Here is a 19,673-nt window from a genome sequence, read left to right as displayed (position 1 = left end):
ATTGCCAATTACAAAATTACAAAATGGTCCTCCATTTTGGTGGTTGTTCTCTCTTTGGTGATTCACTCAATTTGGAGTGCTTCTTAGTCCAACAGCTCTTAAGGTAGTTGGCCCCTTGCTTCTTGACTCAAATTCTTTAAGGGATGACACCAATCCTCCTTTCCAATTTCCTATATGGCAACTCACAAACAAGGAAACAAAGAGACAAGCAATAACCAAGGACCGAAAAAATGAAATCAAAGCTAAACCAATAGAGTTTTAACAAGACAAATTTTCAAGAATTATTCAACAATTAAAGCAATGAAAAACACACAAAAGCAAGCGAGGACTCAAAGAGAAACCTAGAATGGCTCTAGAGTAGAGTAAAAAAAACTATAAAAAAAAGATTCAAGAAACCTCTTGTTTTGGCACTTTTTTCACACTAATTTTCAATTGAAATTTCAGAACTAAGATTGGTATAAAATAGACACCAATTATAGAAAATATTTCGAGCCAAAACAACAAGCACACTTCCCTTTTACTTTTTTTTTTCTTGACAACTTTTGTTATTTTTCGTATTTTTTCTTTTTATCCAAATAACTTGGTTCTTTTTTATAATTTTGTTCCAAATTTCTAGAAAATTCAGTAAAAATTTCAGCTTAAAATTTGCAGTGACCAATTCCCTGTTATTTTTACAAGTTCGTATGTTCAAGCTGCCTACACTAGTGATTTTAGCCTAGAAATCAAGAGTAGTATTTATGTTGCTTAAGGCTTGGGTAATTACAATTTGTCTTTGTTTATGCTCAAATGTCTTGAATAACAATATTCAAGAGAGCTTAAGACTTATTTTTATTCACAAATCCAGCCACAACTCAGCACCACAACTCAATTTCTTCATAGGCATCATATAGGAAACTTAGAAAACAAAACAAAGTTCAACAACCAGACTACTTCTAGGAATTGATTTAGAACATGTTATGAACTAAATAACATGCATGCATTAGACTCAAAATTTAAAAGATAGGCTAAGAATGACAAGAATACATGAACAAATGTATCTAGAATTCAATCAACAAAATCAAAATTTAGCATAAACTTAGAACATAATGTGACAATTATTATGACTAAACATGACTCTAAGACAACATGGATTAAGTAATTTACACTTACATTTATGTGTTTTTTTTTCTAATCAATATTTTGGAAGAAAATTTAGATCTAAAGGTTCAGCACAAGAAAATTATGACTGAAAAACACCAAACCATAGAAATGATTCAAGAGTAAATCTATAAAATTTGAACCATAGAAATGCAAGAACAAGTGTAGATCTAAGATTTAATCGGTTTATTTTTTTTTAATCTACTCTAAACAACACCAAACCACAAGACAATGGAGGATATACATGGAGAATAAGATGAAGAGCAAGGAATTAAAGTGTATTGACCGAACAAAAAGATAGAGGAAGAAAAACAACATCACCTAGACGAAGATGCTTTGATACCATATGATGTAGCTCATGTGGAGCTTGTAGGCCTTGGATCTTCTTCATCAATGGAGTCCTTTGCTTGTTGAAGATGAATGAAAGAAAAATAGAGAAGGAAGAAAGATTATTGGATATGCCACTTCAAGGAGAAGATGAGTCAAGAAGAAGCTCACCACCATAGGAAGCCATAGATAAGAGCTCGAAGGTAGGAGAAGATGAGTGGAGGGAGAAGGAGAGAAGGAGCATGAAATTTTGTGCCTCAAATGAGGTATGAAATTTGAAGTGTAATTCTCAAATGATCAAAGTTGAAAAAATGCACACACATGGCCTCTACAAGTATTGTTTACTTCCACTTCTGGCTCATGAGTTTAGTAATTGTGTTTGTCTTAGCTTATAGGTTCACAATGGATCCTAGAGCTGTTCTCAGGGATCCTTGACACTTTCCCTAGGGTTTTATTCATTCTAAATCCATTTTTAGTCTTAGAATTACCAAATTAAGTCATCTAATGTCTAGTGTCAAGCTGCTGTCCTGTTTCGCAAAGTTTCACTCTTAAACTTATCTTCAAATTTATAAGTGTTCTAGAAATCATTTTTTCATAAATTTTACATGCTAAAATATATATTCACACCTAACAAAATATTTTTTAAAAGTCAAATATTTAAGGAAAACAGTCCATACAACCATAACCACCATTTTAATTTCGTGACAGATTTAATCCTACAAAATATCCTTAAACTTGTTTTGTTCATAACTTTTTCTAGAAAACTCCAAATTAAATGAAATTTTAGGCTAACCCTAAGTTTTGGCACCCAAAGGACTCCTTTTTAACCTTACAATTTCTATAAAAAAAAAAAAGCATATCCTCTAGTTCGAGCCAAGATAGTAGCTACAAATTTTGAACATCATAACAACATGCAATGAAGCCTAGCTTCCAAAGACAACAAGGTTAGGGTTCAAGAAGTGGAAATGCCCCCCTTATCTTGATGAAGCTTTCACAAAAAATACTTAGATGAACCAAGAACTCAGATCTGGATGTTCCCAAGCTTCAAAGGATGAAAAAACAAAAATTTGGAACCAAGAATGAGAGTTTTGAAAGAAAATGGTAAGGAAACAAGAAGAAAATGAAGATTAAGAGCCTGCTACCATAGCTTGGAGAGAAGAAGCCTCAAGGACACTTGTATGAAGATTGAAAGAAGAACAAGAAAATGGATTCCTCTCCCTCCCTTGAAGAACTGATTCAAAACAATGGAGAATGAAGGTTCCAAGTTTGGTTTTTTTTGGAGAAGTGAAGTGATAAGACTTTAAGGCTTGGTCCAAATGAAACTTACTTAGGATTAATGTTTGTTTATAAGATCAAATTGAAAACATGAATGACTATTTGATAGCCATGGTGGACCTACCAAATTCTATCATATATGGGTATTTTTCCTTTTGAATTTTTAACCAGAAATGACTAAAGTAGATTTAAGCAAAAATGGTAAAAACTACTTTTGATAAAACTGATAAATCTTATCTCGATCTTCTAGATTAATGTGCTATCTTCCTAGATTAGTGTGCTAATATCCCTTGGGATATTTGTAATTAGAGTGAACCATGCACATAGTCCACTCACATAGAGACAAATTACACTACGACTCAATGCACAGTGCAATTCTTACACTATGACCCAAAGAATATGTCCAATTCATGGCAACCACCAAGTTTCCACTAACTTATCAAAGTTACAAGTATTGTTTACTTCCACTTTTGGCTCTTACATTTGCAAGTGTTACCCTAAGCTTGACTTAAACCCCAATATTCTTTGTCCTACCAAGACATTATTGTTGGCTCTAAACAAATCAACAAGATTTGTTGGAAGATTGCTCACTAACTAAAGTATGATCGCCTAATAAACGAATATAACACTTAACTCTTTTAGTCTTTTCTCTCAAGATATACAAGGTGTTTTGAGAGCTTTGTATCTTTACATAAATTTACAAAAAGCTTTACAAGAAGGAATGATTCATGTAGGTAATTTGTATCATGTTTCTTCAAAGCTTCTTTTATATATAGTCTTTATCTTCAAGTATTCGTCGTCTCTCAATAGTTGGATTCTTCACTCTATTCTTCATTTGAGGTCCTAAGTTCATTGGGGCATTTAATGTTAGGCATTAAATGCATGTCCCTTCTTCATGCAAAGTCCATGATGATAGGATAATGTGTCTTGTACTTTAGTAGGGAAGTCACTTCTTTCATCATAGTAGGTCTGCAACAATAGGGCACGCCTTTTGATGAGGATCAACGTCTTCCAGACTATGGAATTTATTTATTCTTCATAGAACTTTGATAGATCCTAAGAGAATATTTTTCACATGAAAGAATCTCAGACATAAAGTATTAAATGAAGACATTACTAAGAAAATGCTTTACTACGACTGTTCTTTTACGCATTCGACGATGGTTTTTAACTATTGTCATAACCAACATCGTGGAATGTGCCTCCATTTACGATGATGGTTCTCCGACTGTCTTAGAATGTGACACATTCTAAGACGTTTGTCACCTTTAAACCGTCTTTGAAGCCTACCACATTCTAAGATGGTTATAAGGCCGAAACCGTTTTAGAATATGTCACTTACCAAGACGATTTTGAGGTTATAACTGATGGAAGCTTGCTTGTGGGGCTTCTATGAAGGCTGGATCTTTGAGAGGATGCTTCAATGGAGGAAAAGAAAGAGAGAAGGGGGAGCACGAAATTGAAGGAATAAAAGAGGGAGAGAAGTGGAACTTTGAAGTGTGTCTCATAAGACTTTCATTCATCAAAGTTACAACAAGTGTTACACATGCTTCTTGCTATAGACTAGGTAGCTTCCTTGAGAAGCTTCCTTGAGAAAACTTCCTTGAGAAGCTAGAGCTTAGCTACACACACCCCTCTAATAACTAAACTCACCTCCTTGAGAATCTTCCTCGAGAAGATTCCTAAAGAAGCTAGAGCTTAGCTATACATACCTCTTTAATAGCTAAGCTCACCTCCTTAAGATGAGAAGCTAGAGCTTAGTTACACACCCCCTATAATAGCTAAGCTCACCCTAATTCCAAAAGTATATGAAAATACAAAAAAAAAAAGTCCCTACTACAAAGACTACTCAAAATGCCCTGAAATACAAGGCTAAAACCCTATACTACTAGAATGACCAAAATACAAGGCTCAAAAGAAGGAAAAACCTATTCTAATATTTACAAAGAAGAGTGGATCCAACCTTGACCCTTGGGCTAAAAAATCTACCCTTAGGTTCATGGGAACCCCAAGGCCTTCTTTAGCAGCTCTAGCCCAATACTCTTGGAGTCTTCTATCCAATACCCTTAGGGGGTAGATTGCATCAATAACTCTCTTAGAATGTGACGCATGCAAAGACGGTTATGAGGTCTCAACCGTCTTTGAATTCCTGCATTTTTACGTCAGTCTTTGGAGATAATCATCTTAGAAGAGGCTCCCTTCTAAGACGGTTTTTGTGTATTAATCGATGTTGGTTTTTTTGTTTTTTATTGCACGTAAATACTACAATTGAAAATTAACCGAAAAAAATAACCAATTGAACTAATTAATTAATTTCATTTGCTAAACTAAAATAGCCTAATACAAAAATAACAAACTAATTACCATATATGACAAATTAGAATTAGGTAACAATGTAAATAATGTTTATAGTATCAATCTAAAATAGGTGGTTGTCCAAAGTTTGAATTAGCTTTGGTCTCACGAAAAGGAACTAGAACACCCTGCTTCTTGTTAATAATAGCCATTTCCTTGTAGCGAGTACCCATACCAATGTGAACACCTTCATCATGTCATTTCCAAAAGGAATCTTCACTATCACCTACAAGTAGCCAGTATACTGCCCTGAAAGATTCAGTCAATGTATTATGGAATTCAATCATTCTTTCATCTTTGGTTGGTTTGAAGAATGATCCACTGTGCGGATTGAATGAGATAAGATTAATCTTGCAAGGAATTCCCTTCACAAGCTCAATATATAAGCCTCTCTACATCTCTATGGTTGTCGGAACAAATGTACTAATTAGGAAAATGAATTACTTTTATGCATATAAGATAAGGTATATACAATGAGAGAAACCACTAACTAGTTAAATTTGAACCAAAATTATAACAATAATTGTTTATCTTGATGATTCATAATGAAAAATAAACAGCTATAGAGAAGAAAAGGAATAAGGACATAGAACATATCAAACATTTATAATAGAGGAATTTCAAGCATAAATTGGAAAAAGGGGCAAGAGGGAGATAAGAGCATCAACGAAGATTAAAGAATACATGCAACATCATACTTTGATTAATAACATTACATGTGCATAGCTGCTAGAGTCCAGTCTAGAGAATTTACCTCATGTTTGTATAACTGTTACCAAGGTATTAGCATAGCTACCAGAGTCCAGTCCAGAGAATTTCAGGATAACACCACGTTTACGAATCTGCAGTGCAGCAAGTTCATATAAATTAAAATATATATAAAAATAATGCAAATCATGTCATATTCTATCAATGAAGAATGGATCATGTAATATTAAGATAAGGCACTAAAGTCTAAAACATACTTAGCTTCATGCAACATTTATTTACTGCCATGGAAAAATTTGTTTTGTTTAGAAGAAAATTTATGCCTGTTAGTAATCTTGAGCAGATTTTAGAGATAGAACAATTCATGAAATATGTGAGTTGGAAGGTCATATAGGAAGGAGGTAAACATTTCTCATTATCTGCATATCAATCAGATTGCTAAGGGGAAAAATTTTCAGGAAAAACTAGCAATAATTTTATTAAAGTAATTTACAAAAACAAAAAAAGCTTCAAAAGTCTAACCTTTACATCTAGTGGGGTTGAAGGAGGTGTTTTAGTTGCATGCTATAAGACCAAATTTTTTAGAAGAATGTCAATGCCTGGAGGGGGCCCTCTAAATAAAGGACCACTTTCGATGGAGAACCATTTAGAAGGAATTTTCCCTGCATTGTAACCCAATCTTTATCTGTTGCCTGCACACTTCAGAACACACCGACTTTCTTCAACAAGTGGAAGGAATGTTAAAGGAGAATGCTAATATCATTATATCAGTAAATCATACTATAGCAAGTTTCTTTTTGTTTTTTCATCAAGATTCAAGAAGAAGAAAAAGAAAGTCATATTATGCCTCAGAGTCCATGTGAAATGCAGTGATAGAAAAATAAGACAGATACTAACTTTGCAATGCCTATATACTGCTCTCGAAGATTTGGTGTTTGGACCCACAAAGTTGCCCGTACATCAGCAGTAGATACATTGTTTCCAAATATTCTAACTAATGTAGTGACCTCATAGGCCAGTTTGCACTGCACACGTCCAATGATCTCTTGCTGAATTCCTTTCCTGCTTTGTGTGCGTTCTGTTGCAGATGCAAAGAATTTCCCAGACTTTGGAACAATTTTCCCATCATTCATGGAATCATGCGACTTGCAGCCTCTTCTAAGCCAGTTATTCGAGCCATCATCAAATTAGGGGTTAATTATGATGTTGTCATCTCTAGCTGAAACACTTCCTGTGCTTGTGGTCTTTTAAAATAGGAGGATAATGTACAAGAGTTAGTATGTTGAAAACATACAGATTTCACAAGACAACTAAGCAGGGAAACTAACACATTTTTTGCAATTTCAATCTAATCATAGAAGAAGTAATAAAAATTGCACAATCATGAGTTTGATATTTATCTAACAGTATTAGACTTTGCCAATATGTTGAATTGCACAAAGAAATAACATTGCTTAAAATACACAACTTCATGACATACTGACTTACACTATTATTTGGAGTGGAACAATTGATCTCTACTGATCGTATAAGCAGGTCAACTCCAGGAGTAGGTCCTTCCAAATAAAATATAACTCGATGAGGCATAGTTGACAATGAGAATGTCCCTTCCAACTTTTCCCAACTATCCTTATTAACAGAAGTTCTGTAGAAAATAATGGCAAGCATGTAAATGGCATTTACCTCAATTTCTTTAAAAACAAGGAAGAAGATACAACGAAATCTTAAAAATATTTTCCACCTATATGTCATTCACTGATTGTGTCATCTCCCATTCCCACATTACACACATGGACAAAAATATTTTCCACCCATTATTAATGCATTTTGTTGCGCAAATTGCAAGAATTCTTCAACCCCGTTCTTATATTCATCACTTATGTGTGATGGTTTCATCCAACTTTGATCCATGATTGGTGTTCTGTGATACTAAGTATGCTATCCAATATGCATGAAGATCTCACTTTTTTTTCATAAAAGAGGTGTTGTCCTATCCCATTTAGGAGGACATTTTTTATATTTCATTCATACGTACTAGTTAAGTGCATAATGTTAAATTTGATGAAATTTTGACAATATTTTGCATTGGTCTCCAAGTACACGATATGAAAGTGGTGAGATATATTAACCACCATCAGGTATGCACTCGGTGAACAAAACATTATACAATAAACATAAATTGCATAAAATTTAACACATCATACTTAACCTATAAGTATGAATAAAGTATAAAAATGACTTTTCCCAAACTGTCCAAATAGACAATTCAAGATTCAATACAATAATAAATCCAAATTGTTCATATTAATCATTGTATTAAATTTTAAATGGGAAACTATGATTCACTCACAATACGCATAACTTTATAATTAAACAATAGTCATACAAGAGGAAACATGTAATAAGCACATAAGTCTGACAATGACATACATATCAGGAAAGATGCTCACTAACAAAAACAATGATTGCAATGCTGCCAATGGTATATACAAGTTTTTGTTGAGTGAAACAACAACAACATAAAAGTTAGCCTTAACTTCCTATGTCAGTCCAACACTTGTACCTACAAACAAAACCAATTGTTAAACATTGAAAATTAAAAAAATTGTCATAACAACATATTACATGTATGAACATTAATTTTATATATCATTATTGCAATGTTCGAAAACTTATTGATAAATTTCTCATACAAAACACAAGGCAATCTTTACAAAAATAATGCTTACATGCCACACATAAACCATGTTATTATATAGTAGTAGTAACTATAGTAATTGTAGTATTAATAGTAATTGGTATTATATTTATATATTAATTGTTATATTTTATTTATTTATAGCATGGCCGTAACCTTCGCCATGATCGCTGCACAACTAGGGTTCAAGAAGAAGAAAACCTAAACCCTAACAAAGCTCCACACATCTACTAAACCCTTCCCCAATAATTGATTGCAACATTTATCTTTTGAGTTAAGTGAAAAAGATAAATACTAAAATCTCTTTCAAGTAATAATAACTTCAATCTTGGCCTAAAACTCTAATTTCAAAATAAATATTGCATGGCATACTCAATTTCAAAATCAAAATTTTCTTTTCCAATTTTGACTTCAAAACCACTTTTTTTTTATACTAAACTTCACTTTTGAACTTTCAATTTGGAATTGGATGCTTGGTTATTGGCTAAACCATTCTTCGATAATCATTTCACGTGCCAACATGATTTATTTTTTGCCAATACAAATTTCCAAAGATTTATACCAAACTTCTATACATGAAGCCTAGATTTTTAATTACCATTCACTGAGGTCAATTTTTTTAATTGCTTTAGAACATAACTTCCACTATTTCAGGTTGAAAGATTTAAATTCATAAAAACCAATTTTTAAACTAGGGTGGTTACTATCAAACGTAAATTGGCCATTATCAAATATTAAAAAGCTTTATGCAAATAACCAAAAATTGCAATTCCGTAAAGCATGAACAGATCTATCTATAGGGCAATTAATTGATGGACATGATTAAATATTTAACATATGCTACCCACTTTTAAGGGCTCCCTACCTAGTGCACCATTTTGTTGATAGTAAAATTTTGCAATATTTTTTGCCAATAAACATAATCCCATAAATATTTGAGAAAATGGACAATTCTTTCTTTGGAGACAAATTGAGAAAAAGAGCTAAAAGTAAAATGGCCAAATTGAGGTTATGAGGATGTTGAAAGATCCCTCTGACATAATTATATATTTTGGTTCGAGAAGAACTTAGGTGCATGAAATTAGTGAAAATAAAGAGATATCATATTATGTCATGAATGGAATACAATGAACCATACGAAAGTCAAAGTTGACAATATATTTGTATATAATGTAGTACTAAATGTAATGAATGATAATGAGGATCAAGAATCTAAGTCTATAAAGGATTGTAAACAAAGAAATGACTGATCATAATAGAAAGACTTAATTGAGGAAAAATTAGACTTGCTTCCCAAAGTGAATGATTTTTGGACTTGTAGTGTATACACCTGAAGATGTAAAACATAGTTAGGTTTTTGAACATTTAGTTCATACACCTGAAAATGACAAACTAGTTGGATTTTTGGACTTGTAGTCCATATACTTGAAGACATAAAACTAGTTAGGTTTTTAGACTTGTAGTCCATATACTTGAAGATGTAAAAACAACTAAGTTTTTGAACTCATAGATTATACACTTGAAGATGTGAAAACAACAATGTTTTTGAACTCATAGGTTATACACATAAAGATGTCAAATTAGTTGGATGAAAATAGATTTTTGTAACAAGAATGATGAAATTGTGAGATATAAAGCATGACTTGTTGCTCAAGAATTTTCACAAAGACCTAACATTAATTTTGAATGCACATATTTACTTGTAGTGGATGTGAGACTTAATTAGTCTAGTTACAGATGAAAGGCTCAATTTAAATATAATGGATATTGTTACATCTTACTTATATAACTCTATTTATAATGGCATTTGCATAAAACTCCTTAAAGGAAATAGTTTGTCCAATAATGCATATTCTCAAGAAGAATACTTTGTATGGACTAAAGCAATCAAGTCGCATGTTGTATAATAGACTTAGTGAGTACTTGTTAAAGGAAGGATATTAAAATGATCTTATTTGTCATTTTTCAGGAAAATCTAAAAATATATTTTCATAATCATTGCTTATGTAGATGACGTATATATTATTGGAACTTTTGAAGAGCTTCCAAAAGCTATAGATTGATTGAAGAAATAATTTGAGATGAAATACATAGGAAACCCAAAGTTCTATTTGAGAAATTAAATATTTAAAGAATATAACTTTTGTCTTTTCTACATCAAGAAGCTTTTATAGCAAAGATGCTTAAAAAGTTTTAAATGGGAAAATCACATTAATTGTGCACTCCAATGATCGTAAGGTCTCTAAATATTAACTAGGATCCTTTTAGGTATTGAGAAAATAATGAAGAAATACTTGGTCCTATAGTGCTATGTCTAAGTGTTATTGAAACACTAATGTATTTTACTAAGCATACATGACTTGACATATCATTTTCCACTAATTCACTAGCAAAATATATTTATTCACCAATATGAAGGCATTTATGCATGTGTTTTGTTATTTTAGATGTTATTTGTTAGATCCTCATAATGATGTATCATAAGTTTACTTGATGTTATACAACAATTTCATGATAATATGTGAACCAAGCCAAAAATAGGCACATTAATTGATCATGCAGAAATTTTAGCCAAACATGAAGAAAATTGGCATCAACGATCACACATGAAGACAATGTTATAGATGCATTGCCTCAATTGAAAGAAGGAAACATCAAAGGAGATAACACAAATCATATTTTATCAAAGTTCTTTTTTCACCAATGATCTAAAAAAGAATAGTGATCTAAATGTTCAAGAAGTTCGTTCGCATGAAAATCTAGAAGATATCTTTATAAATTCATTGTCAAGGAAAAATTTTGAGTACCTTGTTAACAAGATTGAATTTTGTCATGTTAAAGATAACTACCTGCATGACGGGGAGAAATAATGCATTATGCACTTTTTTTCTATTAGTCATGGTTTTGCCCCACTGGATTTTCTTGGCAAGATTTATAATGAGGCAAGAGATAACATATTGAAGAATGATGTATTCTTTTTCCTTTACTAGATTTTTATCCCACGAGATTTGTCCTAACAAGGTTTTAACCAAACACATTCTCAAATAATGGACATTAAAGTGTTATGAATAATCTAATTGTGGTTATCCATATTATATATGTTATTAATTAAGGTTTAGGATAATTCCTCTTACATATGTTATTAAAGTTTAGAATCTTTTTGTATTTATGTTTATCTTTTATAATCTTTCAGATATCTTTTGTACTTATAAATAGGCTACTCATTGTTGGACAAATGGCCTCAAAAATTTTAAGAAGGGAAATTTTTCAATTAGGAATAGTCAATGAAATCTTAATTCAACTCCCCCCTTCTTAAAATTTCTGAGGTCACTTGTCCAACAAGTGGTATAAAAGTAGGTTTCTTGTAGAAAGCTTAGAAACTTCAAGAAAAATGGCCTCAACAAATTTCTTATTCCCGAAAGGAAATTCCATCAATAGGCCTCCTATCTTCAATGGAGAGGGTTACCACTACTGGAAAACCCATATGCAAATCTTCATTGAAGCAACAAATTTAAACATTTGGGAAGCCATAGGAATAGGACTACTCACCATAGAAGATGGAAGCACAACAATAGAAAAACCTAGAGATCAATGGTCCGAAGAAGATAGAAGAAGAGTTCAATATAATCTTAAAGCCAAAAACATCATTACTTCTGCCCTAGGAATAGATAAATATTTTAGAGTCTCAAACTTTACAAATGCCAAGGAGATGTGGGACACACTTCAACTCACACATGAGGGCACAATTGATGTTAACAGGTCTAGGATTAATACTCTAACCCATGAATATGAACTTTTTAGGATGAAAACAAATGAAAACATACAAGATATGCAGAAAAGATTCACTCACATAGTTAATCATCTTGCATCATTAGGAAAAACATTTCCAAATGAGGATTTAATAAATAAAGTACTATGATGCCTAAGTAGAGAATGACAACCAAAGGTAACTACCATTACTGAATCTAAAAATCTATCTAGTATGTCTCTTGCCACATTATTTGGAAAGTTGCAGGAACATGAGATGGAATTGCAAAGACTCAATCAAAATGAAGAAAGTGAAAAAAGAAAAAAGGGAATAGCACTCAAAGCCTCATCCTCCATCCAAGAAGATAGTGACAACGAGGGCTCGAATGATGAAGAAGTTTCTCTCTGTTTGTGAAAAGATTTCACAAATTCATCAAAACAAGAGGAAATCAAAGACGTCAAAATTTCAATCAAAATAAGGAATCACAAGAGACTTCTCCAACCCTAAGATGTTACAAGTGCAATCAACCTGGACATCTAAGGGAAAATTGTCCAACAAATAAGTAGTGGACTCAGAAAACTGAGAAGAAAAATTATGGAGAAAAGAAGGCTAAGAAAGCCTACATTGCTTGGGATGATAATGATTCATCTAAAGGTTCTGAAAAAGAAGAAATCAACCTTTTGACCAAAAACTATGAAAGCGAAGAAGATGATTCTCAAGAAATCAAAGACTAAAGCAAAAAGAGTAGAATATCTCCTAAAAACATCTTCTTGACAACATTATCAGTTATATCTCAAAAGAGGTAACATCTGAACTATCTCAAGGTTTGATTATTGCATTCAGTTAAGTTTTATTATTATGACTTTATGTTAGTTGTATGTTTTCTGAACTTGGTTATATTGTTTAATTATTTGCACTTAGTTGTTTGTGTTATGTGTTTAAACTTGGTTACCTTATTGGTATATGACTATGACTAGCATTTATGGATATGCTTTAGTTATGTCTTGTGTATGATTTTACTTTTCCACGCACTTTGGCTTTTTGATGTTGCCAAAGGGGGAGAGAAAAATGGGTATTTTAGAAATCAAGACAAAATTATTTATTGAATTTTAAATTAAGCACAAATTCAAAAAGAAAAGGGGAGAAAGGGATGAGTGAACGATAGATCAAATATTGCATATATTCTCTTCATTTTAGGATTTGTCATCATCAAAAAGGGGGAGATTGTAGAAGCAAAGCTTCCATGAGTATTTTGATGATGCCAAAGATTATTAAAGATTCATTCAAACAAGATTAAAGAATCAAGAAGATTCAAGTGAAGATTCAAGAGAAGACTCAAGATATGCAAGAACATCAAGAAAAGCATCAAGATAAGTTTAAAAAGAATTTTTCGAAGAAAAGATTGAACAACACAAAATTGTCCAAGAGAATTTTTCAAGAAATATTTTTTTACCAGAGTTTTTACTCTTTGGTAATCGATTACCATAAGGTAATAATCGATTACAGAAGTCCAAAACAATTTTATAACCGATTTACAAAGTAGTAATAGATTACCATGGGCATGTAATTGATTACCATTGTCTTGTAATGTTCAAAAATATTTTCAAAATAGTGTAATTGATTACACAATATTTGTAATTGATTGCTAGTGATTCTGAGCGTTAGATTTAAAACCTCAACATGAAGAGCCACAACCTTTGATAAAATAAACTGTGTAATCAATTACACCATAATCGATTACCAGTGACTGCTTTTGAAGAAATTACCAAGAGTCACAACTTTTAACATGGTTTCTTCAAGAGTCATCAAATGACTATAAATATGTGACCATAGCACGAATTTTAAAAAGAATTATTCTAAACATCTTTCTAAGAGTTTTTGTTCAACATTTGCTTTGTCAAGAAAAGTTCATTGAGCAAAAACTTGTGCTATTCTATTTTCTTCCTCTCCTCCATTCTTACAAAAAGCTTTTCAAGAGATCGACAAGTTTGTTCCTTGGTTGAATCATTGGACACAAAGGAGTAACGTCTTTTGGGGTTCACTGCAAGAAGTGGAATTTGCTTCTTGGTGTAAACACTGAAGACAAAAGAGGGAAGTCCTTTGTGGTTCATTGCTTGTAAAGGATTTTTACAAGGTTAGTGAAAACGCTTAAGTGAAATTTTCTTGAGGACTAAACATAGGCACGGGTTGTGGTCGAACCAGTATAAATCTGATTTTGCATTCTCTTTTTCCTTAATCTCTTTTACTTTCTGTTGTGTTTATATTTCTTTAAGTTTACTTCTCCTTATTTGTTATTCGAGTAACTTACAATTAAAGAAATAATTGAATTTAGGAAATATCTAAGTAAGGGAAAATTTTCAATTAGGAATAGTCAACGAAATCTTAATTCAACTCCCCTTCTTAAAATTTCTGAGGCCACTTGTCCAACACTCATATTAAAAATAATAGACACAATTATCATTATTTTTAAATTCTCTTATTCTTTACTTTTTCTCCATTATTCTTCTCACAGATAATATTATATTTAACAAAAATGGTAATTTTGCAAAATACATATATTCTGATTAAAAACCTAGAAAACTAGATTAATTAATTTACCTTAAATTATAGGATATTTTTAAAATAATCAGTATATAAAAATGATTATATATGAAAGAGTTATCTTTATTTTTGTAAGTATTAATTTAATTAGTCCAAAAACTTTAGCTCTGATTTGTATATTTTTTATGACTTCATAAAATTTTGAAACTTTAATATCACTAATAATAATGTTGTTTTCGAAAGAAAAAAAATCAAAAGATACAAAAATTAAATGTCTAAAATTTTATATATTATTTTTTTCCTGACTCAAAGGGGCTAAAGCCCATATATTATTATATATTGTTTAACTAACACCTAATATAATTGTTACATTGTTGTATGGTTTTTATAATTTATTCATTAGTCTAAATAATTTTTTCTGGGGAAATACATGTGTAAATGCTTCAGCGACTTTTTACATTTTTTTCTTTATTCAGCTAATAAAAAGATCGATGGTATAAATATTCCAAATAATAACAAACTTGACTGTGTAAAAAAATACTAAAACATTATAAAAGGATATTGGTTAAAGTAGTTTATTGATACTTTAATTTATTATTTAGGCTTTTAATTGGGTATATTAGTTTTTTTTTAGTTTTATTTGTTCCTTTATTTTTAAAACCGATTCCATTTGATATATTTTGAGGCTGTTTAAATCACTTAATTACTGTTTTAAACTATCATAAAATGTGATTTCTTGATATTATTGATTCAATTAAAATGTGATTTTTTGATATTATTGATTCAATTTAGACCCTAAAACTAAATTGAATCAATTTTAAAAATTATATTAACAAATTAAACCTAAGAAATTAAATAACTAAATTAAATATAAAAAATAAATTAGAACCAAAAACTTAAATACTTACATAAAAATAATAGTTAAATAACGTAAAAAAAAAAACACATAGCAACCCGTGTTATGCACGGGCCTCATACCATAAAAAAGAAAAAGAATAAAATGAGAATTTTTATATGAATATTTATAATATTAAGGTATTCACGTTTAATCTCTTAAATTGAGAAATTTCAGTTTTAAATACAAATTGAGAGTTAGTCTAAGATTGAGAAATTTCGGAGAAGAAAGGATAGAAACAAGAAAGCGTGTCGAGGTATAATAGACGATGGCCGAAAAATTGACTTGAATGGTTGAACCCTTTTATTTTATTTATTTAATTATTTAAATATTTCATAGTCTTTGCCTCGACGTGAACGACTTGTTGGGTTGGTCTTCGCCGTCCTTTTAATGAACAAAATCTTTGTTTTTGCCTTTTCCCAAAAACCATTCATTTACACCCAATATTACGGATTTGCCATTTTAACCTTTATTTCTCTTATCTATATACTCTTAATAAAAGAGAATCTTCAGAAAATTCCTAAAATACTCCTGTCTAAGATTGTGACAGTTATTCATTTCCTTGATTTTTTGGTCTTTTAGCCCTTTCATTTCTCACTCTCTTGCTTCTTACATGTGTCTGATTTTCCAGACTTCACTTGCTCACCTATTTTGAATATGTGTTTTGCTTTTTTTTCAACAGCAACACATGTTTTGCTTTTTTTCCAAAACAGCAACACGTCTTCTTTTTCTTAAAGCACTAAAACAGTTTTTAATTCATTCATTTCACACTTTCGTGCACTTTCTCCCCCCTATTTTGTTACCCTCTTGAGTTTCTTCCTCATTCATTGAACTTTTTGTGAATATTTTTGCATTTTTATCATATTATGTTTGCCAAGTTTTTGTTTTTGTTTTGTTTTAACGTATTTGGGAGTTTTCTAACATTTTTCCCTTCCTTAATGGTGTTTTATTTTGTCTGCAGAACAAGATGCAGGGTATCACGCGCATGGATGCTGCCCTGGACGCAATGCGTCCACTTGGATTTCGGACACAATTGATTCTACGAACGGTTAATGAGCTTCTCGATGTTGGTTAAGTCTTTTCTTAATTCATTGTGATTTTAAGTTAATTTTTGTTGTTAGGGATTGAGGGACCAAAAAGCCTAGGTTTGCATACTCTATATGATTGTCGTGCATGCACTATTTATGATGCAATGTTCTATGGAAATTGGATTAAGTGTGTGGATTTGGGCAAAGTTTTTGGTCACAATCGCGTGTTTGATGAGCTTATGTTTACCTGATTATTTTTATAGCACAGGGTGGAGGGAAAAAAACTGGTCAATACTCTAGGCATGTTACGGGCTGCAGGTATGGTATCAATCTGGCTAAAGGTATTCTGGAACATCACTCGAAAGGGATCCTAGATTCTGACAAACCAAGGAAATTGCTCGCAAATTTTCAAATTGGCAAGCTCATCATAGGTAATATACATAGGTTGCAGGTTTCTAATTAGCATTTTAGGATAACTTTTTTTTCCCATTTTTGATTAATTAAAATCATTCAGATTGATAATTCACATTTTCTGATCATGTTCATTAGGACATTTATTGGTTGCAGGTTATGTGTTTGATCAAATGTCAAGATGATATTTTTGGATATATTTTCTTATTTCTTATTGGTATATTTGAGAGGTATGGGTGTATATGCTTTCTTCTCTGCATCATGGGTCTCCTCTTTTTGTTTGTTTTATAAATACTTCTATGGGATATTGTGAACAGCAGGGAACACTCCAAATGTAGCATACGGCCATTGATATGCTGAGAAAGCTCTATTTCCAATTATCTGATTTTGTTTCATCTGTATTTGAGAATACTGTAACGGTTTTTGTTACGGCCGAATTCCCCTTTTCTGCAATTCCTAGAATTCGAGAGCTAGGACTCTCCAGAAACAAGATGAAGAAGATGAGTTTTATTCATTCTGCCCTTTTTTGATTACATAGTAATTGCTTTATATAGTATGTTCTTTGAATTGTTACTAACAGAATTGATAAATTCTGATGCTAGGGCCTAACCGAAAAGGATTCACGAAGATTCTATTCTAACAGAATTACAAGGCTCGTGGGATAATTCCCTTCTGGACCACTCTATGCCACGTCAGCTTCCTTTCCCCTTTAGACAATAAAGTCCTTCAGGTACTTTGGTTTAGTTCTTTGCCTCTGATTCCTTTCTGTTGATGGTTGCTCTGCTTGTGCCTCTGTTAATGGTGATTGTGGAACTGCATTCGTAACATTCCCCTGTGCTTCGAAAAGCACCTTGTCCTCAAGGTGGTATTCTGCTTTGAGTTCTTCCCACGATTCCCATGTAGCATCATCTGGGTGAAGGCCTGCCCATTGAACCAAAACCTTTAAGTTAGGAGTGCCCCCTGTTGAGTCCCATTTGGTGTTGAGAATCACAAGTGGTGTGATGAGGGGATCATTGCCAATCGACGATGGGGGTAACTCCACAGTGTCTCCGGTATCTGAGGGATCATGACATGGTTTGAGCAGAGAACAGTGGAAAACTGGGTGTATGCGCGAGTACGAGGGAAGTCGAAGTTGATACGCTACTGGGCCCACTTTCTGAGTAATCTGGAAAGGACCAAAGAATCTCTTGGTCAACTTAGGGTGGGAATTGCCCGTTACTGACACTTGGCGTCGTGGTCTGAGTTTAACAAATACCCAATCATCTACTTCAAACTCAACATCACGTCTGTTTCGATCAGCAAAGCGCTTCATATTATCTTGTGCCTTGAGGAGCTTCCTTCGAAGTTTCTCAAATAATTCCTCACGATTACTTAGGAAATCGTCTACTGCATCCACGCTCGAGCTCCCTGTGATGTATTGAGGAAAGGACGGAGGTGGTTTGCCGAAAGTCGCCTCATATGGAGTCATCTGCGTTCCGGAATGAATGGACGTGTTGTAAGACCATTCAGCCCACATAAGGTACCTTCCCCACGTCGTCGGTCGAGAGTGAACAAACGCTCTGAGATACTGCTCCACCACCCTGTTCATCACCTCAGTCTGCCCATCAGACTGGGGGTGATAGGACGAGCTCATACGGAGTTTCGTGCCACTTAATCTGAACAGCTCTTGCCAGAATCGGCTTAGAAACAACGGGTCACGATCAAAAACAAGACTGTGAGGCATCCCATGGAGCTTCCCTATGATTTCCATGAAGAGATGGGCAACATTGAACGCGGTGTGATGGGAAGGAAGTGAACCCAGGTGGATTCCCTTCGAGAACCTGTCCACAACCACGAGCACCACTGTGTGACCCTTGAATGCCGATAATCCTCCGATAAAATCCAACGATAAGTCTTCTGACGGTCGTACCGGCACAGATAAGGGACAAAGTAATCCCGGTGACTTCCTATGGTCATTCTTAGTTTGTTGACAATCCTTGCAAGCTAGAACAAACTTACAAACATCATCTTTCATCCCTGTCCATGTGAAGTTGTCACTAAGGCGCGCCAGTGTTTTTGTGATACCCATATGGCCCCCTGTTGGGGTTGAGTGAAATTCATGAAGGAGGGGTTCAATGAGACTGAGTGACCTTGGAAGCCAGATTCGCCCCTTTTGCATGATCCAATCCTGAACAATGATGCTATCAGGGTGTTTCTCAGGTTCTTGGTTAATTGAGGCTCGAAGAGCAATGAAGTCTGGGTGCTGGTGAAGTTGGGTCTGAAGTTCCTGCAAAAACACGAAATTTGGTGTTGTTAGCAGAAGTAATTGTCCTGGGGTTGTGTCTGGAATGCGAGATAGGGCATCTGCCGCCGCATTGGCCTTGCCGGAGCGATACTGAATTTTATAATCGTATCCTAATAATCGCGCCAAGTAGAGTTGCTGTTCGGGAGTTTGAACCACTTGGGACATTAGTTCCTTTAAACTCCGATGGTTAGTGAGTATGATGAATTGGTGGCCCAGTAGGTACTGGCGCCACTTCTTCATAGCAGATGTTATGGCGGCGAGCTCAC

At 33.1% G+C, this 19,673-nt stretch overlaps 1 pseudogene; it reads right to left on the bottom strand.

Annotated features, from left to right (window-relative positions):
* Nucleotides 1-5,849: 5,849 nt before the first annotated feature.
* On the bottom strand, nucleotides 5,850-7,389 carry LOC100779776 (endo-1,4-beta-xylanase 1-like; annotated as a pseudogene).
* Nucleotides 7,390-19,673: the final 12,284 nt, after the last annotated feature.

The sequence above is a fragment of the Glycine max genome, chromosome 11 (genome assembly GCF_000004515.6).
Source record: "Glycine max cultivar Williams 82 chromosome 11, Glycine_max_v4.0, whole genome shotgun sequence".
NCBI lineage: Eukaryota > Viridiplantae > Streptophyta > Magnoliopsida > Fabales > Fabaceae > Glycine > Glycine max.
This window is presented reverse-complemented; position numbering and strand designations above follow the sequence as displayed.